General features: G+C 37.9%; 1 pseudogene; it reads left to right on the top strand.

Annotated features, from left to right (window-relative positions):
- The first annotated feature begins 1,961 nt into the window (after positions 1 to 1,961).
- Positions 1,962 to 25,295, top strand: LOC130934614 (serine carboxypeptidase-like 31; annotated as a pseudogene).
- The last annotated feature ends 1,550 nt before the right edge of the window (positions 25,296 to 26,845 follow it).

Below are 26,845 nucleotides of genomic sequence, written 5' to 3'. Positions count from 1 at the left end.
GCCAAAAATTTGAAATGAAAAAAAATTCCTTCCTTAAAAAAAAAAACAAAAAAGGGAATATTATATTAATTTGAGAAATAATAAAATGAGAAATTAATATAGTTTTACAATATAATGTATAAGTTGGCGAACTAAACAATATATAAATAGAAATAGGTAAATCAAAAGGATAAAAGTGATAACAAACAGGATAGTTTTATACTTGAAAACACCCAAAATGAAAGTATCAAAATCTATTGAAATGCTAACTCAATAATTTTCTCTGTCATTATTATTCTATAGTAAAAATATGACATATATAAATGAGAAGTTGAACAACACATCCGATATTTAATTATAGTTATATGCTTATATACAATAGGGTGGATTTTTCTTACTTTTCTTCTTTCACATTAGTATTTTGATGATACATGGTTTAATTAGTAATTATCCGCTAGTTCCTAAACTAAATTTATGTGATTTCATATTTGAGGAAACATAGCTGTGTCAAAGTATGTAAATAACTTAATAACTAATTAGAACATGATGATTGAGTTTAGCTAGATTCTAATTACTGAAATATAATGTAAAAAGAAATAGAAGCAAGAAGCTCTAACGGGAGTTCAAGTTTAATTGACCTTTTTATGTTTAATATTTCAGTCTTGAAGAATCAGTGTGATGTTCTTATATATTAAAATTGCAGAACTGAAGTTATATAAAATCTAACTGACCTATTAATTAGATCACATAAAAACACAAGAGATATATTAAAATAAGTGATGAAGACTTCATTTGAGTATGGAATACATAGGATTAACTCATTATTTTGTACATCTTGTAAGGTTGTAATTGTCTTTACTTAACTTCTAAGCTATTGTATATTATTCAAGAAATTCATAACCAATAATTGCTTTCTTTCTTTCATTATTTCAAGCATTTGCTGGTATAGTTCTTCAAACATTCAATTTAAAAGTAGTTAGCAAAACAGAACTGAAAGCCATCTTTATTTTCAGGACAAGATTAATTATTTGAATTTAATGTACCTCCAGGACCAGATAGCAAAATAGCTTTCCTTGCTAGAGAAAGGTTTCTGTTGTGCTTGGAGAAATCTATATGTTTCAAATGAACATGTGCAGCACTTGTAAACAACACTCAAATTTTTTCGCTGCCATTGTCAACATAATATGGAATATGAGTGTTATTTATTCATCATAACCTATCTATGAATCAAAAAATAGTTATTAATATAAAATTGTTGCATAGTTAGATCAAACAGTATATGATTGAACCACATTTGAGGAAACATAGCTATTTCAAAGTACGTTTATAACTTGATAATTAATAGGAACATGATGATTGAGTTTAACTAGATTCCAATTATTGAAGTATCACTACAAGAAACAGTGTAATTATCGACGCCAAAAATCGACGGTTAAGTTTTCCGTCGATATTTTTCGATGGCTTGCTGTCGATAAAATGAAAAAGAGATTACCAAAAATAAAATATTAAAATCAACGACGATGTCGTCTATTATTTTGGTAACTTTCTAACCTCCAAATTCTATCGTCACATTATCGACAAAAGAGTGGTTAAATTTTTTTCTTTAAAATTGACGGACTAGTTGTCTATTTTAATAATTAAAATATCGACATTTGTTGCCGTCGATAAATTTAGACGATAGAGATCTCTTTTATAACTTGGATGAATGGTATAGATTTATTACATAAAATAGACGACTAGGATGTTGATTTTTATTTTAACTAAAATCGACGGAAAGAGCCGTCGATTTTTATCATAAAAAAAAATCACTCCCGCGTTTGGCTTCTCGCGTCCTTCGTTTCACTCATTTCTCCCAAATTTAACCCCATACCTTCATAAATCAGAGTTGATGAGGCTTCTTCTTCTCGTCCATCGCCTGAGAATAGAGATCAGAGATGGAATAGTCACATAGAGAGGCAGAGAGGGGAGCTTCTTCTTCTTCGATGCCTGAGAAAACCCGCCGGCCTACGCCTGAGCATAGAGCGTCGTCTTCTTCTTCTTCTCCTCCGCCGAACCCGTTGTCGCTCCTTTTCATGTGAGTTCCTCTCTCTCGCTCGCGTGCTCTCTCTCTCACTCTCACTCTATCACATTGTGATTTGTGAATCTGCATGTAAGTTCTTCTTCCACAGACTCATCGTTACAATGTCTTTGCCGATTGCCGTCCCTGTGAGCCCGATGCCAGAGCATGTCGCCATTGTAGTTTCTTGTAAGTTCCTCCCTGTCTCCCTTTGATTATTATATTTATTTTTGCAATTTTTGTATCTACTATTTTTATCATAAAATTCTGAATTTGCGTTTGTTAAACCTAATTAGCATAATCATTTCATCACATTACTTCAGCTTAACTACTTTGTCAGAGTTTTACAATGTGATTAGATAAAATAAAATTTAAAAGAAAGAGTATTGCGGTTATTGTGATAATCTTGAATTTATTTTCTGACCAAAATCATAATAATAAAATCTTGAATTTGTTTATCAAAGAAAATAGTTATTATTTCTATTACAAACCAAATAAATCATTGTTTATTTTTATAAGAATCCAGATGCCTTTACAAATACATGGTGGCAGATTAGGGTACGACGAAGAGTATTGCGGTTCTTGTTATGGTGCTAATGACAATTGTAATTCTTGTGAAGAAGTTCAAGAAGCGTATAACAAAAAGGAATAGGCGTTGCCGGAGAACTTGGACTTGTTTGATCAGTGTCAAAGAGAAGGGTATGTTCAGAGGGTAAAGGATGAAGAAGGTGAAGGATGCAATATTCATGGATCTCTTCAAATTAATAAGGTTGCTGGAGATTTTCATTTTGCAATTGGGAAAAGTATTCTTAACCATTCAACTTCTTCATTTCTTATTGATTTGCTTGCTTTACGAGATAATAATCATTTGGGAAAAGTATTCTTAACCATTCAACCTTCTGTGGATTATAGTATTAGACAAAGATATATGAAAGAAAATTTTGATCATTGAAACAGAGGGGTATTCTGCAACCTGCAGTTGGGTTGCTTTGTTTCACATTTGAATTAATTATTTTCTACTCTTTTCCTTTCAGGGGCATTATGGTCATTGGTGCACGAAATTGTGATCTCTACTTTTCACAACTCAAACAGTCCCCGGTAATGACTCCAAAAACTTGGTGCTCAATACCATGGTCTAAACATAATTTCACAACTTCGCACAACTAACCAGCAAGTGCACTGGGTCGTCCAAGTAATAAACCTTACGCGAGTAAGGGTCGATCCCACGGAGATCGTTGGTATGAAGCAAGCTATGGTCACCTTGTAAATCTTAGTCAGGCAGATTCAAATAGTTATGAATGATATATGAATAAAGCATAAAGATAGAGATACTTATGTAATTCATTGGTGAGAATTTCAGATAAGTGTATGGAGATGCTTTGTCCCTTCCGTCTCTCTGCTTTCCTACTGTCTTCATCCAATCCTTCTTACTCCTTTCCATGGCAAGCTGTATGTTGGGCATCACCGTTGTCAGTGGCTACAGTCCCGTCCTCTCAGTGAAAATGTTTAACGCACCCTGTCACGGCACGGCTAATCATCTGTCGGTTCTCAATAAGGTTGGAATAGAATCCATTGATTCTTTTGCGTCTGTCACTAATGTCCAGCCTTCAGGAGTTTGAAGCTCGTCACAGTCATTCAATCATTGAATCCTACTCAGAATACCACAGACAAGGTTTAGACCTTCCAGATTCTCTTGAATGCCGCCATCAATTCTAGCTTATACCATGAAGATTCTGATTAAGGGATCCAAGAGATATCCACTCAATCTAAGGCAGAACGGAGGTGGTTGTCAGGCACACGTTCATAGGTGAGAATGATGATGAGTGTCACGGATCATCACATTCATCAAGGTGAGGAACAAGTGATATCTTAGAACAAGAATAAGCTGAATTGAATAGAAGAACAATAGTAATTGCATTAATACTCGAGGTACAGCAGAGCTCCACACCTTAATCTATGGTGTGTAGAAATTTCACCGTTGAAAATACATAAGAACAAGGTTCAGACATGGCTGTGAGGCCAGCCCCAGGATCTAAGATAGCATAAGACTAAAGATAGCTACCAAGATGATCAAGGATCCAAAGATTCAAAGATCTAAAGATGATCTAGAGATCTAAAGTGATCAAAAGATCTAATCTAAGAACTAGATGTCCAAAGATGAAAATACAATAGTAAAAGGTCCTATTTGTAGAGAACTAGTAGCCTAGGATTTACAGAAATGAGTAAATGACATAAAAATCCAATTCCGGGCCCACTTGGTGTGTGCTTGGGCTGAGCATTGAAGCTTTCATGTGTAGAGACTTTTCTTGGAGTTAAACGCCAGCTTTTGTGCCAGTTTGGGCGTTTAACTCCCATTCTTGTGCCAGTTCCGGCGTTTAACGCCGGGCAGTTTCGAGCTGATTTGGAACACCGGTTTGGGCCATCAAATCTCGGGCAAAGTATAAACTATTATACATTGATGGAAAGCCCCGGATGTCTACTTTCCAACGCTGTTGAGAGCGTGCCAATTGGGCTTCTGTAGCTCTAGAAAATCTACTTCGAGTGCAGGGAGGTCAGAATCCAACAGCATCTGCAGTCCTTTTCAGCCTCTGAATCAGATTTTTGCTCAGGTCCCTCAATTTCAGCCAGAAAATACCTGAAATCACAGAAAAACACACAAACTCATAGTAAAGTCCAGAAAAGTGAATTTTAACTAAAAACTAATAAAAATATAATAAAAACTAACTAAACATACTAAAAACATACTAAAAATAATGCCAAAAAGCGTATAAATTATCCGCTCATCACAACACCAAACTTAAATTGTTGCTTGTCCTCAAGCAACTGAAAATCAAATAAGATAAAAAGAAGAGAATATGCAATGAACTCCAAAAACATCTATGAAGATCAGTATTAATTAGATGAGCGGGGCTTTTAGCTTTTTGCCTCTGAATAGTTTTGGCATCTCACTCAATCCTTTGAAATTCAGAATGATTGGCTTCTATAGGAACTCAGAATCCAGATAGTGTTATTGATTCTCCTAGTTAAGTATGATGATTCTTGAACACAGCTACTTTATGAGTCTTGGCCGTGGCCCAAATCACTTTGTCTTCCAGTATTACCACTGGATACATACATGCCACAGACACATAATTGGGTGAACCTTTTCAGATTGTGACTCAGCTTTGCTAGAGTCCCCAATTAGAGGTGTCCAGGGTTCTTAAGCACACTCTTTTTGCCTTGGATCACAACTTCATTAATTTTTCTTTTTCTCTTTTTTTTTTCATTTTTCTCCTTTTTTTTGAATATTCACTGCTTTTTCTTGCTTCAAGAATCATTTTTATGATTTTTCAGATCCTCAGTAACATGTCTCCTTTTTCATCATTCTTTCAAGAGCCAACATTCATGAATAATAAATTCAAAAGACATATGCACTGTTTAAGCATATATTCAGAAAACAAAAGTATTGCCACCACATCAAAATAATTAATCTGTTATAAAATTCAAAATTCATGCAATTCTTCTCTTTTCCAATTAAGAACATTTTTCATTTAAGAAAGGTGATGAATTCATAGGACATTCATAACTTTAAGGCATAGACACTAAGACACTAATGATCATGTAATAAGACACAAACATGGATAAACATAAGCATAAAATTCGAAAAACAAGAAAATAAAGAACAAGGAAATTAAAGAACGGGTCCACCTTAGTGATGGCGGCTTGTTCTTCCTCTTGAAGATCTTATGGAGTGCTTGAGCTCCTCAATGTCTCTTCCTTGCCTTTGTTGCTCCTCTCTCATGATTCTTTGATCTTCTCTAATTTCATGGAGGAGAATGGAATGTTCTTGGTGCTCCACCCTTAGTTGTCCCATGTTGGAACTCAATTCTCCTAGGGAGGTGTTGATTTGCTCCCAATAGTTTTGTGGAGGAAAGTGCATCCCTTGAGGTATCTCAGGGATTTCATGATGAGTGCGATCTCTTGTTTGCTCCATCATTTTCTTAGTGATGGGCTTGTCCTCATCAATGAGGATGTCTCCATCTATGTCAACTCCAACTGAATAACAGAGGTGACAAATGAGATGAGGAAAGGCTAACCTTGCCAAGGTAGAGGACTTGTCCGCCACCTTATTAAGTTCTTGGGCTATAACCTCATGAACTTCTACTTCCTCTCCAATCATGATGCTATGAATCATGATGGCCCGATCTACAGTAACTTCAGACCGGTTGCTAGTGGGAATGATTGAGCGTTGGATAAACTCCAACCATCCCCTAGCCACGGGCTTGAGGTCATGCCTTCTCAGTTGAACTGGCTTCCCTTTTGAATCTCTCTTCCATTGGGCGCCCTCTTCACAGATGTCTATGAGGACTTGGTCTAACGTTTGATCAAAGTTAACCCTTCTAGTGTAAGGGTGTTCATCTCCTTGCATCATGGGCAAGTTGAATGCCAACCTTACATTTTCCGGACTAAAATCTAAGTATTTCTCCCGAACCATTGTAAGCCAATTCTTTGGGTCCGGGTTCACACTTTGATCATGGTTCTTGGTGATCCATGCATTGACATAGAACTCTTGAACCATTAAGATTCCAACTTGTTGAATGGGGTTGGTAAGAACTTCCCAACCTCTTCTTCGAATCTCATGTCGGATCTCTGGATATTCACTCTTTTTGAGTTTGAAAGAGACCTCGGGGATCACCTTCTTCAAGGCCACAACTTCATAGAAGTGGTCTTGATGCACCCTTGAGATGAATCTCTCCATCTCCCATGACTCGGAGGTGAAAGCTTTTGCCTTCCTTTTCCTCTTTCTAGAGGTTTCTCCGGCCTTGGATGCCATAAATGGTTATGGAAAAACAAAAAGCAATGCTTTTACCACACCAAACTTAAAATGTTTGCTCGTCCTCGAGCAAAAGAAGAAAGAAGAGAGTAGAAGAAGAAGAAATAGAGGAGATGGAGATGGCTTTTTGGTTCGGCCAAAGGGGGAGAAGTAGTGTTTATGTTGTGTGAAAATGAAGGAGTGAAGATGGGTTTATATAGGGGTGGAGAGAGGGGTAGGGTTCGGCTATGGGAGGGTGGGTTTGGGAGGGAAAGTGGTTTGAATTTGAATGGTGAGGTAGGTGGGGTTTTATGAAGGATGGATGTGAGTGGTGAAGAGAAAGATGGGATTTGATAGGTGAGGGGTTTTTGGGGAAGAGGTGTTGAGGTGATTGGTGAATGGGTGAAGAAGAGAGAGAGTGGTGGGGTAGGTGGGGATCTTGTGAGGTCCACAGATCCTGAGGTGTCAAGGAAAATTCATCCCTGCACCAAGTGGCGAGCAAAAATGCTCTTTATGCCAATTCTGGCGTTAAACACCGGGCTGGTGCCCATTTCTGGCGTTTAACGCCAGCTTCTTGCCCTTTCCTGGCGTTTAACGCCAGTCTGGTGCCCCTTTCTAGCGTTAAACGCCCAGAATGGTGCCAGACTGGGCGTTAAACGCCCATTTGCTGCCCTTACTGGCGTTTAAACGCCAGTAAGATCTTCCTCCAGGGTGTGCTGTTTTTCTTCCTATTTTTCATTCTGTTTTTGCTTTTTCAATTGATTTTGTGACTTCCCATGATCATCAACTTACAGAAAACATGAAATAACAAAGGAAAATAGATAATCATAATATTGGGTTGCCTCCCAACAAGCGCTTCTTTAATGACAGTAGCTTGGTAGTGGGCTCTCATGGAGCCTCACAAATGCTCAGAGCAATGTTGGAACCTCCCAACACCAAACTTAGAGTTTGAATGTGGGGGTTCAACACCAAACTTAGAAGTTGGTTGTGGCCTCCCAACACCAAACTTAGAGTTTGACTATGGGGGCTCTGTTTGACTCTGTTTTGAGAGAAGCTCTTCATGCTTACTCTTCATGGTAACAGAGGGATATCCTTGAGCCTTAAACACAAAGGATTCTTCATTCACTTGAATGATCAATTCTCCTCTGTCCACATCAATCACAGCCTTTGCTGTGGCTAGGAAGGGTCTGCCAAGGATGATGGATTCATCCATGCACTTCCCAGTCTCTAGGACTATGAAATCAGCAGGGATGTAATGGTCTTCAATCTTTACCAGAACATCCTCTACAAGTCCATAAGTGATGAGCGGATAATTTATACGCTTTTTGGCATTGTTTTTATATAGTTTTTAGTAAGTTTGAGCTACTTTTAGGGATGTTTTCCTTAGTTTTTATGTTAAATTCACATTTCTGGACTTTACTATGAGTTTGTGTGTTTTTCTGTGATTTCAGGTAAATTCTGACTGAAATTGAGGGATTTGAGCAAAACTCTGAAAAAGGCTGACAAAAGGACTGCTGATGCTGTTGGATTCTGACCTCCCTGCACTCGAAATGGATTTTCTGGAGCTACAGAACTCTAAATGGCGCGCTCTCAACGGCGTTGGAAAGTAGACATCCAGGGCTTTCCAGCAATATATAATAGTCCATACTTTATTCGAAGAATGACGACGCAAACTGGCGTTGAACGCCAAGTACACGCTCCTTTCTGGAGTTAAACGCCAGAAAAACGTCATAATCCGGAGTTGAACGCCCAAAGCACATCACAACTCGAAATTCAACTCCAAGAGAAGCCTCAGCTCGTGGATAGATCAAGCTCAGCCCAAGCATACACCAAGTGGGCCCCGGAAGTGGATTTATGCATCAATTACTTACTCATGTAAACCCTAGTAGCTAGTCTAGTATATATAGGACCTCTTACTATTGTATTAGACATCCTGGATGGTATTTTCTATCCTGTGATCACGTTTAGGGGGGCTGGCCATTCGGCCATGCCTGAACCTCTTGCTTATGTATTTTCAACGGTGGAGTTTCTGCACACCATAGATTAAGGGTGTGGAGCTCTGCTGTACCTCAAAGATTAATGAAGTTCTATTTTCTTTTATTCAATTCTCTATCTTATTCTTATTCCAAGATATTCATTCGTACTCAAGAACATGATGAGTGTGATGAGCTAATAACTCTCATCATCATTCTCACTCATGAACGCGCGTGATTGACAACCACTTACGTTCTACATGCAACACAAGCTTGAATGTGTATCTCTTAGATTCCCCAACAGAATCTTCGTGGTATAAGCTAGATAGATGGCGGCATTTATCTGGATCCGGAAAGTCCAACCTTGTCTGTGGTGTTCCGAGTAGGATCCTGGGAATCCGGAAAGTCTCACCTTGTCTGTGGTATTCCGAGTAGGATTCCGTTCATGAATGACTGTGACGTGCTTCAAACTTTAACCTGCTGGGCGTTAGTGACAAACGCAAAAGAGGGATTCTATTCCAGTAGGAGCGGGAACCAACCGGTGATTGGCCGTACTGTGACAGAGTGCGTGCATTAGCTTTCACTGCGAGGATGGGATGTAGCTATCAACCATGGGTGATGCCTCCAGACTGGTTAGCTGTGCGAGTGACAGCCGTACAGGTTATTTCCCCGAGAGGAATGAAAGTAGCCACAGCTGATAGTGAACCCCTATACAAAGCTTGCCATGGAAAGGAGTAAGAAGGATTGAGTAGAAGCAGTAGGAAGGCAGGCGTCCGAGAGCTCTACAGCATCTCCATTCCGCTTATCTGAAATTCCCACCTATGAATCTACATAAGTATTTCTATCCCTTTTTATTAACTTCTTTCTATTTTATTTAAACCCATAAACTATTTTAATCTGCCTAACTGAGATTTGCAAGGTGACCATAGCTTGCTTCATACCAACAATCTCTGTGGATTCGACCCTTACTCACGTAAGGTTATTACTTGGACGACCCAGTACACTTGCTGGTTAGTTGAACGGAGTTGTGAATTCCTATAAAGAAAACCTCACACAGGTGCTGCCCCTTAGAAGCCTTCATCTCAAAATAAACAGTGTCCTAAGGGTATATTCATACTAAAGCTCAAAAGATAGATTCCATACAAACTTAAGGATGCTGAATCACAATTTCGTCCACCAAGTTTTTGGCGCCGTTGCCGGGGATTGTTCGAGTATGGACAACTGACGGTTCATCTTGTTGCTCAGATTAGGTAATTTTCTTTTCAAAAATCTTTTTCAAAAATTTTTTCTTTTATTTTTCGTTTTTTCAAAACCTTATTTTCGAAAATAATGAATAAAAATCCAAAAAAAATTAGAAAATCATAAAAATCAAAAAAATATTTTGTGTTTCTTGTTTAAGTCTTGAGTCAATTTTTAAGTTTGGTGTCAATTGCATGCTTTAAAAAATTTTTCTTGCATTTTTCGAAAATTTCATGCATTCATAGTGTTCTTCATGATCTTCAAGTTGTTCTTGACAAGTCTTCTTGTTTGATCTTGATGATTTCTTGTTTTGTGTTGTTTGTTGTTTTTCATGTGCATTTTTGCATTCATATTTTCCATGCATTAAAGATTTCTAAGTTTGGTGTCTTGCATATTTTCTTTGCATCAAAAATTTTTCAAAATCATGTTCTTGATGTTCATCATGATCTTCAAAGTGTTCTTAGTGTTCATCTTGACATTCATAGCATTCTTGCATGCATCTTGTGTCTTGATCCAAAATTTTCATGTTTTGGGTCATTTTTGTGTTTTTCTTTAAAAATTCAAAAATAAAAAATATCTTTTCCTTATTTCCCTCCAAAATTTCGAAATTTTGGGTTGACTTGGTCAAAAATTTTCAAAATTAGTTGTTTCTTACAAGTCAAGTCAAAATTTCAATTTTAAAAATCTTATCTTTTCAAAATCTTTTTCAAAAATCATATCTTTTTCATTTTTTTATAAATTTCGAAAATTTCAAAAATTATTTTTCAAAATATTTTCAAAATCTTTTTCTTATCTTTATATGTAATTTTCGAAAATTAGCTAACAATTAATGTGATTGGTTCAAAAATTTGAAGTTTGTTACTTTCTTGTTAAGAAAGGTTCAATCTTTAAGTTCTAGAATCTTATCTTGTAGTTTCTTGTTAGTTAAGTAATTTTAAAAATTAAATCTTTTTCAAAAATATCTTTTTCTTAAAACTTTTATCTTATCTCTTTATCTTATTCTTTTTAAAATTTTATCTTTTTCAAAATTTGATTTTAAAATATCTTATCTAACTTACTATCTTCTTATCTTTTTCAATTTTGATTTCAAATCTTTTTCAATCAACTAACTAACTTGTTGTTTGTTTCTTATCTTTTTCAAAACTACCTAACTACTTTTCCCTCCTCTATTTTCGAAAATATTTCTTCCCTTTTCAAAAATTCTTTTTAATTAATTAATTGTTTTAAATTTTAATTTTAATTTTATTTTATCTCTAATTTTCGAAAATCACTAACTCCTTTTCAAAAATTGTTTTCGAATTCTCTCTTCTCTTTTCTTCCTCTATTTAATTATTTAATTACTAACACTTCTCTTCACCCCTCTTCATCAAAAATCCGAATCCATTCCTCTTCTTCTACCCCTTTCTTTTTCTACTAACATAAAGGAATCTCTATACTGTGACATAGAGGATTCCTTCTTTCTTTTTTGTGTTCCCTTTTCTTTCATATGAGCAGGAACAGGGACAAAGGCACTCTTGTTGAAGTTGATCCAGAACCTGAAAGGACTCTGAAGAGAAAATTAAAAGAAGCTAAATTACAACAATCCAGAAGCAACCTTTTAGAAAATTTCGAACAAGAGGAAGAGATGGCCGAAAATAATAATGATAATGCAAGGAGAATGCTTGGTGACTTCACAAAGCCAACATCCAAGTTTGATGGAAGAAGCATCTCCATTCCTGCCATTGGAGCCAATAACTTTGAGCTTAAGCCTCAACTAGTTGCATTAATGCAACAAAACTGCAAGTTTTATGGACTTCCATCTGAAGATCCTTACCAGTTTTTAACTGAGTTCTTGCAGATCTGTGACACTGTAAAGACAAATGGAGTTAATCCAGAAGTCTACAGACTCTTGCTTTTCCCTTTTGCTGTAAGAGACAGAGCTAGAGTATGGTTGGATTCTCAACCCAAGGATAGCCTGGACTCATGGGATAAGCTTGTCACTGCATTCTTAGATAAATTCTTTCCTCCTCAAAAGCTGAGCAAGCTGAGAGTGGATGTTCAAACCTTCAAACAAAAAGATGGTGAATCCCTCTATGAAGCTTGGGAAAGATACAAGCAGCTGACCAAGAGATGTCCATCTGACATGTTTTCTGAATGGACCATATTAGATATATTCTATTATGGTCTCTCTGAATCTTCGAAAATGTCATTGGACCATTCTGCAGGTGGATCTATTCACCTGAAGAAAACGCCTGAAGAGGCTCAAGAACTCATTGACATGGTTGCAAACAACCAGTTTATGTACACCTCTGAGAGGAATTCCGTGAACAATGGGGTACCTCAGAAGAAAGGAGTTCTTGAAATTGATGCTCTGAATGCCATATTGGCTCAGAACAAAATGTTGACTCAACAGGTCAACATAATCTCTCAAAATCTGAATGGATTGCAACATGCATCCAATAGTACTAGAGAGGCAGCTTCTGAAGAAGCTTATGATCCTGAGAACCCTGCCATGGCAGAGGTTAATTACTTAGGTGAACCTTATGGAAACACCTATAACTCATCATGGAGAAATCATCCAAATTTCTCCTGGAAGGATCAACAAAAACCTCAACAAGGTTTTAACAATGGTGGACGCAATAGGCTGAATAATAGTAAGCCATATCCATCATCTTCTCAGCAACAGACAGAGAACTCTGAACAAAACACTTCTAATTTAGCCAACATAGTCTCTGATCTGTCAAAGGCCACCTTCAGTTTCATGAATGAAACCAGATCTTCCATTAGAAATCTGGAAGCACAAGTGGGCCAGCTGAGTAAGAAAGTTATTGAAACTCCTCCCAGTATTCTCCCAAGCAATACAGAAGAGAACCCAAAAGGAGAGTGCAAGGCCATTGATTTAATCAAAGTGACCGAATGCACTAGGGAGGAGGAGGACGAAAATCCTAGTGAGAAAGACCTCCTGGGACGTTCCTCAAGCAAGAAGGAGTTTCCTATTAAGAATCCTGAGGAATCTGAGGCTCACCTAGAGACCATAGAGATTCCTTTAACTCTCCTTCTGCCATTCATGAGCTCTGAAGAATATTCATCCTCTGAAGAGAATGAAGATGTGACTGGAGAGCAAGTTGCTCAATACTTAGGAGCTATCATGAAGCTGAATGCCAAACTGTTTGGTAATGAGACTTGGGAAAGTAAACCTCCCTTACTCATTAGTGAACTAGACACTTGGATTCAGCAAACTCTACCTCAAAAGAAACAAGATCCTGGCAAGTTCTTAATACCTTGTACCATTGGCACCATGAGCTTTGAAAAAGCTCTATGTGATCTGGGGTCAGGAATAAATCTTATGCCACTCTCTGTGATGGAGAAGCTGGGAATCATTGAGGTACAACCTGCCTTGTTCTCATTACAACTGGCAGACAAGTCAGTAAGACAAGCTTATGGATTAGTAGAGGACGTGCTAGTAAAGGTTGAAGGCCTTTACATCCCTACTGATTTCATAATCCTAGATACTAGGAAGGAAGATGATGAATGCATCATCCTAGGAAGACCTTTCCTAGCCACAGCAGGAGCTGTGATAGATGTCAACAGAGGTGAGTTAGTCCTTCAATTGAATAGGGACTACCTTGTGTTTCAAGCACATGGCCATCCCTCTGTGACAGAAGAGAGTAAGCATGAAGAGCTTCTCTCAGTTCAGAGTCAAGAAGAGCCTCCACAGTCAAACTCTAAGTTTGGTGTTGTGAGGCCACAACCAAACTCTAAGTTTGGTGTTCAAACCCCATATCCAAACTCTAAGTTTGGTGTTGGGAATACTACACACTAAATTGACCTGATCACCATGTGGCTCCATGAGAGCCACTGTCAAGCTATTGACATTAAAGAAGCGCTTGTTGGGAGGCAACCCAATTTTATTTATCTAATTCTATTTTATTTTGTTTCTTTGTTATTTTTGTGTTTCATTAGGTACATGATCATGAGGAGTCACGAAAAAATAAAAAAAATTAAAAACAGAGTCAAAAACAGAAGAAAAAAATTTTTCACCCTGGGGACGCACGGGCTGGCGTTCAACGCCCAGAAGGTGCATCTGGCCGGCGTTCAACGCCAGAACAGAGCACCATTCTGGCGTTGAACGCCCAAAACAAGCAACAACCTGGCGTTTAACGCCAGGATGCGCACACAGAGGACAATCTGGCGCTGAACGCCAGAAACAAGCATGAAACTGGCGTTCAACGCCAGAAACATGCATAACATGGGCGTTTAACGCCCAGAACGTGCATCAAGGGGCGTTTGAACGCCAGAATGATGCATCAAGGCATGTTACATGCCTATATGGTGAAAGAATGGTATTTGTTTTCACCTCAGGATCTGTGGACCCCACAGGATCCTCACCTCAGGATCTGTGGACCCCACAGGATCCCCACCTACCACATTTCTTTTAATCCTAATCACATTCTTCTAATCCAAATCTCATTCTCAATGTCACACTTCCCAAAAACCTTCACCTATCACCTCAATTCCTCTTCCCAATTACCCCATTCACCATTCACATCATCCTCCTCTTCCCCATACACCCCACCTACCCCCCACTACTTTCAAATTCAATTCCCACCCTTTCCCACCCAAAATGGCCGAACCTATACCCTCCCCCCTCCCTATAAATACCCTTCTTTTCTTTTTCATTTTCACACAACACAACCCCACATTCTCCCACATAGCCGAACCCTCTCTTCTCCCTCTCTACCATATTTTCTTCTTCTTCTTCTACTCTTCTTTTCTTTTTTGCTTGGGGACAAGCAAATTTTAAGTTTGGTGTGGTAAAAAGCCTAAGCTTTTTGATTTTCATTCACCATCAATGGCACCCAAGACCGGAATTTCCTCAAGAAAAGGGAAAGGGAAAGCAAAAGCTTCCACTTCCGAGTCATGGGAGAAAGAGAGATTTATCTCCAAAAGCCATCAAGACCACTTCTATGATGTTGTGGCAAAGAAGAAAGTGATCCCTGAGGTCCCTTTCAAGCTCAAGAAAAATGAGTATCCGGAGATCCGACATGAAATTCAAAGAAGAGGTTGGGAAGTCTTAGCCAACCCCATGCAACAAGTCGGAATTCTCATGGTTCAAGAGTTCTATGCCAATGCATGGATCACTAGAAACCATGACCAAAGTATGAACCCAAGCCCAAAGAATTATCTCACAATGGTTAGGGGGAAATACTTGGATTTCAGTCCGGAAAATGTGAGGTTGGCATTTCATTTGCCTATGATGCAAGGTGATGAACGCCCCTACACAAGAAGGGTCAACTTTAACCAAAGGTTGGACCAAGTCCTTATGGACATATGTGTGGAAGGCGCCCAATGGAGAGTAGACTCCAAAGGCAAGCCAGTCCAACTAAGAAGACTGGACCTCAAGCCTGTAGCTAGAGGATGGTTGGAGTTCATTCAAAGATCCATCATCCCTACAAGCAACCGATCTGAAGTTACTGTGGATCGGGCCATCATGGTTCATAGCATCATGATTGGTGAAGAAGTAGAGGTTCATGAAGTCATAGCCAATGAATTCTACAAAATAGCTGACAAGCCTCCATACATGGCACGGCTAGCATTCCCTCACCTCATATGCCATCTATGTTATTCAGCTGAAGTTATCATAGATGGAGATGTCTCCATTGAAGAAGACAAGCCCATCACCAAGAAAAGGATGGAGCAAACAAGGGAAGTTCCTCACGGCCCTCAAGAAGAACATGAGGAAGTGCATCATCAACAAATGCCTCATGGAATGCACTTTCCTCCCAACAACTATTGGGAGCAACTTAGCACCTCCTTGGAAGATTTGAGCCATAATGTGGAACAACTAAGGGTGGAACACCATGAACACGCCCTCACTCTTCAAGAAATAAGAGAAGATCAAAGAGCAATGAGGGAGGAGCAACAAAGGCAAGGAAGGGACATAGAAGAGTTGAAGAACATCATTGGTCCTTCAAGAAGAAGACGCCACTAGAGGTGGATTCATTCCTTGTTCTTTATTTCTTTCTGTTTTCGGTTTTTAATTATTATGTTTATCTATGTTTTGTGTCTTTATTTCATGATCATTAGTATGTAACCATGCCTTAAAGCTATAAATAAATTCCATTAGTCCTTCACCTCTCTTAAAAGAAAAATGTTTTAATTCAAAAGAACAAGAAGTACATAATTTTCGAAATTATTATTGAATTTAGTTTAATTATTTTGATGTGGTGACAATGCTTTTGTTTTCTGAATGAATGAATGAACAGTGCATATGTCTTTGGATCTTGTTGTTTATGAGTGTTAAAATTGTTGGTTCTTGAAAGAATGATGAACAAAGAGAGATGTTATTGATGATCTGAAAAATTCATGGAATTGATTCTTGAAGCAAGAAAAAGCAGTGAAAAAAAAAAAAAAAAAAGAGAGAAGAGATCTAAAAAGAGTATATAGAAAAAGAAGGAGCAATAGAAAAAGCCAATAGCCCTTAAAACCAAAAGGCAAGGGTAAAGAGGATCCAAGGCTTTGAGCATCAATGGATAGGAGGGCCCAAGGAAATTAAATCCAGGCCTAAGCGGCTAAACCAAGCTGTCCCTAACCATGTGCTTGTGTCATGAAGGTCCAAGTGAAAAGCTTGAGACTGAGTGGTTAAAGTCGTGATCCAAGGCAAAAGAGTGTGCTTAAGAGCTCTGGACACCACTAATTGGGGACTCTAGCAAAGCTGAGTCACAATCTGAAAAGGTTCACCCAGTTATGTGTCTGTGGCATTTGTGTATCCGGTGGTAATACTGGAAGACAAAGTGCTTAGGGCCACGGCCAAGACTCAAAAGTAGCTGTGTTCAAGAATCAACATGCTTAACTAGGAAAGTCAATAACACTATCTGAAATTCTAAGTTCCTAGAGAAGCCAATCACTCTGAGCTTCAAAGGAAAAAGTGAGATGCCAAAACTGTTCAGGAGCAAAAAGCTACAAGTCCCGCTCATGTAATTAAATTAATATTCATTGATATTTCTGAATTTATAGTATATTCTCTTCTTTTTATCCTATTTTATTTTCAGTTGCTTGGGGACAAGCAACAATTTAAGTTTGGTGTTGTGATGAGCGGATAATTTATACGCTTTTTGGCATTGTTTTTATATAGTTTTTAGTAAGTTTGAGCTACTTTTAGGGATGTTTTCCTTAGTTTTTATGTTAAATTCACATTTCTGGACTTTACTATGAGTTTGTGTGTTTTTCTGTGATTTCAGGTAAATTCTGACTGAAATTGAGGGATTTGAGCAAAACTCTGAAAAAGGCTGACAAAAGGACTGCTGATGCTGTTGGATTCTGACCTCCCTGCACTCGAAATGGATTTTCTGGAGCTAGAGAACTCTAAATGGCGCGCTCTCAACGGCGTTGGAAAGTAGACATCCAGGGCTTTCCAGCAATATATAATAGTCCATACTTTATTCGAAGAATGACGACGCAAACTGGCGTTGAACGCCAAGTACACGCTCCTTTCTGGAGTTAAACGCCAGAAAAACGTCATAATCCGGAGTTGAACGCCCAAAGCACATCACAACTCGAAATTCAACTCCAAGAGAAGCCTCAGCTCGTGGATAGATCAAGCTCAGCCCAAGCATACACCAAGTGGGCCCCGGAAGTGGATTTATGCATCAATTACTTACTCATGTAAACCCTAGTAGCTAGTCTAGTATATATAGGACCTCTTACTATTGTATTAGACATCCTGGATGGTATTTTCTATCCTGTGATCACGTTTAGGGGGGCTGGCCATTCGGCCATGCCTGAACCTCTTGCTTATGTATTTTCAACGGTGGAGTTTCTGCACACCATAGATTAAGGGTGTGGAGCTCTGCTGTACCTCAAAGATTAATGAAGTTCTATTTTCTTTATTCAATTCTCTATCTTATTCTTATTCCAAGATATTCATTCGTACTCAAGAACATGATGAGTGTGATGAGCTAATAACTCTCATCATCATTCTCACTCATGAACGCGCGTGATTGACAACCACTTACGTTCTACATGCAACACAAGCTTGAATGTGTATCTCTTAGATTCCCCAACAGAATCTTCGTGGTATAAGCTAGATAGATGGCGGCATTTATCTGGATCCGGAAAGTCCAACCTTGTCTGTGGTGTTCCGAGTAGGATCCTGGGAATCCGGAAAGTCTCACCTTGTCTGTGGTATTCCGAGTAGGATTCCGTTCATGAATGACTGTGACGTGCTTCAAACTTTAACCTGCTGGGCGTTAGTGACAAACGCAAAAGAGGGATTCTATTCCAGTAGGAGCGGGAACCAACCGGTGATTGGCCGTACTGTGACAGAGTGCGTGCATTAGCTTTCACTGCGAGGATGGGATGTAGCTATCAACCATGGGTGATGCCTCCAGACTGGTTAGCTGTGCGAGTGACAGCCGTACAGGTTATTTCCCCGAGAGGAATGAAAGTAGCCACAGCTGATAGTGAACCCCTATACAAAGCTTGCCATGGAAAGGAGTAAGAAGGATTGAGTAGAAGCAGTAGGAAGGCAGGCGTCCGAGAGCTCTACAGCATCTCCATTCCGCTTATCTGAAATTCCCACCTATGAATCTACATAAGTATTTCTATCCCTTTTTATTAACTTCTTTCTATTTTATTTAAACCCATAAACTATTTTAATCTGCCTAACTGAGATTTGCAAGGTGACCATAGCTTGCTTCATACCAACAATCTCTGTGGATTCGACCCTTACTCACGTAAGGTTATTACTTGGACGACCCAGTACACTTGCTGGTTAGTTGAACGGAGTTGTGAATTCCTATAAAGAAAACCTCACACAGGTGCTGCCCCTTAGAAGCCTTCATCTCAAAATAAACAGTGTCCTAAGGGTATATTCATACTAAAGCTCAAAAGATAGATTCCATACAAACTTAAGGATGCTGAATCACAATTTCGTCCACCAATAAGCTTGTTTTCTTGAATTGTATGCCATCTCTAGTGAGATTCTTGCAGCTTGTACCTCAAAGATCCCTAGCTTCTCCATTACAGAGAGAGGCATGAGGTTTATGCTTGACCCTAGGTCACACAAAGCCTTCTTAAAGGTCATGGTGCCTATGGTACAAGATATTGAAAACTTCCCAGGATCTTGTCTCTTTTGAGGTAATCTCTGCCTAGTCAAGTCATCCAGTTCTTTGGTGAGCAAAGGGGATTCATCCTCCCAAGTCTCATTACCAAATAACTTGTCATTTAGCTTCATGATTGCTCCAAGGTATTTAGCAACTTGCTCTTCAGTGACATACTCATCCTCTTCAGAGGAAGAATACTCATCAGAGCTCATGAATGGCAGAAGTAAATCCAATGGAATCTCTATGGTCTCAGTGTGAGCCTCAGATTCCCATGGTTCCTCATTAGGGAACTCATTGGAGGCCAGTGGACGTTCATTGAGGTCTTCCTCAGTGGCGTTCACTGCCTCTTCCTCCTCTCCAAATTCGGCCATGTTGATGGCCTTGCACTCTCCTTTTGGATTCTCTTCTGTATTGCTTGGAAGAGTACTAGGAGGGAGTTCAGTAACTTTCTTACTCAGCTGTCCCACTTGTGCCTCCAAGTTCCTAATGGAGGACCTTGTTTCAGTCATGAAACTTTGAGTGGTTTTGATTAGATCAGAGACCATGGTTGCTAAGTCAAAATGGTTCTGCTTAGAATTCTCTGTCTGTTGCTGAGAAGATGATGGAAAGGGCTTGCCATTGCTAAACCTGTTTCTTCCACTATTATTGTTGTTGAAACCTTGTTGAGGTCTCTGTTGATCCTTTCATGAGAGGCTTGGATGATTTCTCCATGAAGAATTATAGGTGTTTCCATAGGGTTCTCCCATGTAATTCACCTCTTCCATTGAAGGGTTCTCAAGATCATAAGCTTCTTCTTCAGATGAAGCGTCCTTAGTACTGCCTGGTGCAGCTTGCATACCAGACAGACTTTGAGAAATCATATTGACTTGCTGAGTCAATATTTTGTTCTGAGCCAGTATGGCATTCAGAGTGTCAATCTCAAGAACTCCTTTCTTCTGATTTGTCCCATTGTTCACAGGATTCCTTTCAGAAGTATACATGAATTGGTTATTTGTAACCATTTCAATGAGCTCTTGAGCTTCTGTAGGCGTCTTCTTCAGATGAAGAGATCCTCCAGCAGAACTATCCAATGACATCTTGGACAGTTCAGACAGACCATCATAGAAAATACCTATGATGCTCCATTCAGAAAGCATGTCAGAAGGACACTTTCTGATCAATTGTTTGTATCTTTCCCAAGCTTCATAGAGGGATTCTCCTTCCTTCTGTCTGAAGGTTTGGACTTCCACTCTAAGCTTACTCAATTTTTGAGGTGGAAAGAACTTTGCCAAGAAGGCATTGACTAGCTTTTCCCAAGAGTTCAGGCTTTCTTTAGGTTGTGAGTCCAACCATATCCTAGCTCTGTCTCTTACAGCAAAAGGGAATAGCATAAGTCTGTAGACCTTAGGGTCAACCCCATTAGTCTTGACAGTGTCACAAATTTGCAAGAATTCAGCTAAAAACTGATGAGGATCTTCCAATGGAAGTCCATGGAACTTGCAATTCTGTTGCATTAGAGAAACTAATTGAGGCTTAAGCTCAAAGTTGTTTGCTCCAATGGCAAGGATAGAGATACTTCTCCCATAGAAGTCGGGAGTAGGTGCAGTAAAGTCACCCAACACCTTCCTTAAATTGTTGGCATTGTTGTTGTTTTCGGCTGCCATGGGTTCTTCTTCTTTGAAGATTTCTGTTAGGTCCTCTACAGAGAGTTGTGCCTTAGCTTCTCTTAGCTTTCGCTTCAAGGTCCTTTCAGGTTCAGGATCAGCCTCAACAAGAATGCTTTTGTCTTTGCTCCTGCTCATATGAAAGAGAAGAGAACAAGAAAATATGGAATCCTCTATGTCACAGTATAGAGATTCCTTGAGGTGTCAGAGGAAAAGAAAAATAGAAGGAGAGGTAGAAAATTCGAACTTATCAATGAAAGATGGAGTTCGAAGTGTGCATTGAGGAGTAGTGTTAGTCCATAAATAGAAGGATGTGAGAAGAGGGGAAGAAATTTTCGAAAATTAAGTAAAAGATTTTAAAAAACATTTTGAAAAATACTAATTGATTTTCGAAAACCAAGAGTGGAAAAGAAATCAAGTGATTTTTGAAAAAGATTTTGAAATTAGAAATCAAAAAGATATGATTGAAAACTATTTTGAAAAAGATGTGATTAAAAAGATATGATTGAAAAGTTATGGTTTTAAAAAGATGTGATTGAGAAGATATGATTTGAAAAACAATTTAAAAAGATTTGATTTTAAAAATTAATGACTTGGCTAACAAGAAAAGATATGATTCAAACATTAAACCTTTTTCAACAAAAAAGGCAACATACTTGAAATGTTGAATCAAATCATTAATTGATAGCAAGTATTTTTGAAAATGGAAAGAAACTGATTTTGAAAAAGATTTGATTGAAAAGATATGATTTGAAAAAGATTTGATTTTGAAAAATTTTGAAAACCTGAAAAAAAATTTGAATTAAAAACAGAATCTTTCCTCTTGTGCCATCCTGGCGTTAAACGCCCAGAATGGTGCACATTCTGGCGTTTAACGCCCAAAACACTACCCTTTTGGGCGTTAAACGCCCAGCCAGGCACCCTGGCTGGCGTTTAAACGCCAGTTTTCCTTCCTTACTGGGCGTTTTGAATGCTCAGCCTTTTTCTGTGTAATTCCTCTGCTGTATGTTCTGAATCTTTAATTCTCTGTATTATTGACTTGAAAAGACACAAATTGAAAATATTTTTTGGATTTTTAATAATGAGGAATAATCACAATGCAACTAAAATCAAATAATAATGCATACAAGACACCAAACTTAGCAGTTTGTATACTACTGACACTAACAAAATGAGAATGCATATGAGAAACAACAAAACACTCAAGTCAAGAGAATTTAAAGATCAGAGCAATGAAATCATCAAGAACATCTTGAAGATCACTTAAGACACATGAATGAATGCAAGAAGAACAGAAACATGCAATTGACACCAAACTTAACATGAGACACTAGACTCAACAAGAAACATACAATATTTTTGGTTTTTATGATTTTGTATTTTTTTTGGATTTTTCGAAAATTAAGTGGAAGAGAAAATAAAGATATCAAAATTCTTAATGAGAATTCCAAGAATCATGCAATGTTAGTCTAAAGCTTTAGTCTAAAGAAATTAGACATGGCTAGCCAAGCTTTAGCAAGACATTACATTCAAGAGCTAAATTGATGAGAATCAATCAGCTTTGGTGATGATAAGAACATCACCTTGAAACACTAGAATTCATTCTTAAGAACTCTGAAGATAAATACCTAATCTAAGAAACAAGATGAACCGTCAGTTGTCCAAACTCAAAACAATCCCCAGCAACGGCGCCAAAAACTTGGTGCACGAAATTGTGATCTCTACTTTTCACAACTCAAACAGTCCCCGATAATGACTCCAAAAACTTGGTGCTCAATACCATGGTCTAAACATAATTTCACAACTTCGCACAACTAACCAGCAAGTGCACTGGGTCGTCCAAGTAATAAACCTTACGCGAGTAAGGGTCGATCCCACGGAGATTGTTGGTATGAAGCAAGCTATGGTCACCTTGTAAATCTTAGTCAGGCAGATTCAAATGGTTATGAATGATATATGAATAAAGCATAAAGATAGAGATACTTATGTAATTCATTGGTGAGAATTTCAGATAAGCGTATGGAGATGCTTTGTCCCTTCCGTCTCTCTGCTTTCCTACTGTCTTCATCCAATCCTTCTTACTCCTTTTCATGGCAAGCTGTATGTTGGGCATCACCGTTGTCAATGGCTACAGTCCCGTCCTCTCAGTGAAAATGTTCAACGCACCCTGTTACGGCATGGCTAATCATCTGTCGGTTCTCAATCAGGTTGGAATAGAATCCATTGATTCTTTTGCGTCTGTCACTAACGCCCAGCTTTCAGGAGTTTGAAACTCGTCACAGTCATTCAATCATTGAATCCTACTCAGAATACCACAGACAAGGTTTAGACCTTCCGGATTCTCTTGAATGCCGCCATCAATTCTAGCTTATACCACGAAGATTCCGATTAAGGGATCCAAGAGATATCCACTCAATCTAAGGTAGAACGGAGGTGGTTGTCAGGCACACGTTCATAGGTGAGAATGATGATGAGTGTCACAGATCATCACATTCATCAAGGTGAGGAACAAGTGATATCTTAGAACAAGAATAAGCTGAATTGAATAGAAGAACAATAGTAATTGCATTAATACTCGAGGTACAGCAGAGCTCCACACCTTAATCTATGGTGTGTAGAAATTTCACCGTTGAAAATACATAAGAACAAGGTTCAGGCATGGCTGTGAGGCCAGCCCCAGGATCTAAGATAGCATAAGACTAAAGATAGCTACCAAGATGATCAAGGATCCAAAGATTCAAAGATCTAAAGATGATCTAGAGATCTAAAGTGATCAAAAGATCTGATCTAAGAACTAGATGTCCAAAGATAAAAATACAATAGTAAAATGTCCTATTTGTAAAGAACTAGTAGCCTAGGGTTTACAGAAATGAGTAAATGACATAAAAATCCAATTCCGGGCCCACTTGGTGTGTGCTTGGGCTGAGCATTGAAGCTTTCATGTGTAGAGACTTTTCTTGGAGTTAAACGCCAGCTTTTGTGCCAGTTTGGGCGTTTAACTCCCATTCTTGTGCCAGTTCCGGCGTTTAACGCCGGGCAGTTTTGAGCTGATTTGGAACGCCAGTTTGGGCCATCAAATCTCGGGCAAAGTATGGACTATTATACATTGCTGGAAAGTACAGGATGTCTACTTTCCAACGCCGTTGAGAGCGCGCCAATTGAGCTTCTGTAGCTCCAGAAAATCCACTTCGAGTGCAGGGAGGTCAGAATCCAACTGCATCTGCAGTCCTTTTCAGCCTCTGAATCAGATTTTTGCTTAGGTCCCTCAATTTCAGCCAGAAAATACCTGAAATCACAGAAAAACACACAAATCATAGTAAAGTCTAGAAAAGTGAATTTTAACTAAAAACTAATAAAAATATAATAAAAACTAACTAAAACATACTAAAAACATACTAAAAATAATGCCAAAAAGCGTATAAATTATCTGCTCATCAGTCATCATTCATGGGCTTAACGAACATAGGTTGTCTACTATGCTTTCTGTTTTTTCTGATATATCCATTTTCAAGTGATTGTTTTTTGTTAAGGCATTTGTAAGATGATAATAATAATAATAATGGTGATGTGAGAGGCTTACCTGGCCAACCTGCTGTGGATTTTGAGCACTATGCTGGCTATGTTACTGTCAATGAAACCAATGAAAGAGCACTCTTTTGCTGGTTCTTTGAGGCCATTACCAACCCAGATGATAATCCTTTGGTCCTATGGCTTAATGGAGGTAATTAATCATAATCATAATATAATTAAAATCATGATGATGTGTAATTAATTGAATTTGTTGCATGCAGGACCTGGATGTTTTTCTGTGGGATATGGAGCAACACAAGTGATTGGTCCATTTTTAGTGGACTCTGATGGGCAGGGACTCAAATTTAATAACTTGTCTTAGAACCAAGAAGCCAACATCTTATTCCTGGAATCTCCTGTTGGAGTTGGCTTTTCCTACTCAAACACAACTAGTGATTATGATCAATTGGGTGATCAAATGACAGGTCTATTACTTTAAACTTAACATAATTAATACTATTTGATTTGTTACATGCAAACACATGCATGCATATCTTTGATTTGTAACTTGTTTGTAACAGCTAATGATGCTTACACTTTTCTCCACAACTGGTTCCTCAAGTTCCCATCATATAGAACAAGGACTTTTTACATAGCAGGGGAGAGTTATGCAGGTATTTATTCTATATATTCATTCATTCCTACATCTTAGTTATTTGTTAAGCATCTATGTGGATCCAACAATTCTTTTCTTGCTTTATTCACTCTCAATTTACCCCTCGGTTATATATTTTGTTTCTATTTTTTGTCTTTTTAATATATTATGCCGCCAAAGACACAAGTTTCCATTTAAGTCATCAAATGGAAAACTCAGAAAATCTGGTTAAGAAGAAAGAAGTAGAACTGTTAGCAATGGAGAAAAGGCTAAAGGCATCAGAGACATTAAACACCGAGTTCTGTAGAGCTATTGAGGAGCTGAAGATGGAACAAGAAGAATCAAGAATGATCAAAGAAGATTAGGACAGAAAGGTATAAAAACACTTGAATTGAGTTAATTGATTGAAGAATAATAAGATTATGTGAGTAGTATTTGTTCATGTTATAGCTATTCCTAGTCTCGAATGCTTAAAGTCCCTGTCATCAATTAAAAAATTGTTGCATTTGGTTTGTCTCCTTGTTTGCACTGTTCCCACTAATGTTATAATTTTATTATCATTAGGTGTGAGGATTATGCAATTTGCTTTTTGCTTTCAACCAGAATGGCACAATTACATGGCAAGTGCCAAATCTGTATCTCTTTATTGTATAAGTTCAGAAGTTTCTCAATCTGCCATTGTGCACTCTTTTGTAAAATCAATTTCGGACAGAAGCAATTCTCTACTTGCTGTTTCGGTTTCACTCAACCTTGTTTGATTGACAAGTTTAGGTAAGTCAGTGGTGGCATTTCGATTATCCTTATGCTAGTTGATCATATGGATAATCTAAGAATATATGTGACAACTTTGAAGATTTGAAGGTTTTTACAGAGCCTATTTCTAACCGTTTACACTGTTATCGTCTACATTCCCTAAAGAAGTTTTCATACTGTGTAGTATCACTGTATCAACCATATATTACTAATAATCTAATATGATATTGTTGAGGTTTTTTTTCTTTTTTTTTTGTTGTTTGACAAATGATTGTTTACTATCCAGAGTTGGCAGAGATAGACGATGCTAGAAATTGGGCTTGTAAAAGTGGCGGGATACCAAAAAGCATGGAGATTTGACCCCTTAACATCACAAACTAGTGGATTTTTTGTTTCCAAGTTCACAAAAGTAGTCATTTGATCTTTCCTCAAAGAATTTATAATTATTTATTTCAGTTGCCAAATAGTTTTAGATATGCTATTGCATTAGAAACATTCAAACAAGAAAGTTTTTCTTTGATTATTATCATCATGTAGGTAATTAGTTACAGGAATTTAAATATTGTTGTCCAATCATACGGTTCTTGAGAGATTGGCTTGCTGTATCTTTTTCCAAAATTGAAATTGATTTCAAATTTTTACACATATAATAATTAGTAGTTATGATCATATTTAAAAGTTTATTTGCATTAATTGTTTACTATTTTTTAAATAGAAAAAATAATTAAAACATATAACTATTAAAATTGACGGCAGAGTTATCGCTTTTTAAGTTTGAAATAGACAAAAAAGCCAAAATATAGACACAGAATTTGTCGGTATATAAATAATTAAATCGACGGCAAATGTGTCGATTTTATTGAATCAAATATCGACGGCAACGTTGTCGATTTTATTAAGCATATTATAGACATAAATATTGTCAATTTTATTGAATCAAATATCGACGAAAATGGCATCGATTTTATATAATAATATCGACAGCAGTGCTGTCGATTTTAATAAGAAGGTAAAATTCTCAAACTTATGTTATAGACAGAAATGCTGTCGATTTTATTAAATTATTATCGACGGCTAGGCAAGCCGTCGATTTTATTAGAATTTTAAAAAATTGACAAGCTTAATAGTGACCACCTTTGTCATCTATTTTGCCGTCAAATTT

Source organism: Arachis stenosperma, chromosome 6 (assembly GCF_014773155.1).
Source record: "Arachis stenosperma cultivar V10309 chromosome 6, arast.V10309.gnm1.PFL2, whole genome shotgun sequence".
In the NCBI taxonomy this organism is placed as follows: domain Eukaryota; kingdom Viridiplantae; phylum Streptophyta; class Magnoliopsida; order Fabales; family Fabaceae; genus Arachis; species Arachis stenosperma.
The sequence above is the reverse complement of the archived record's forward strand: the minus strand, read 5'-3'. Positions and strand labels throughout refer to the sequence as shown.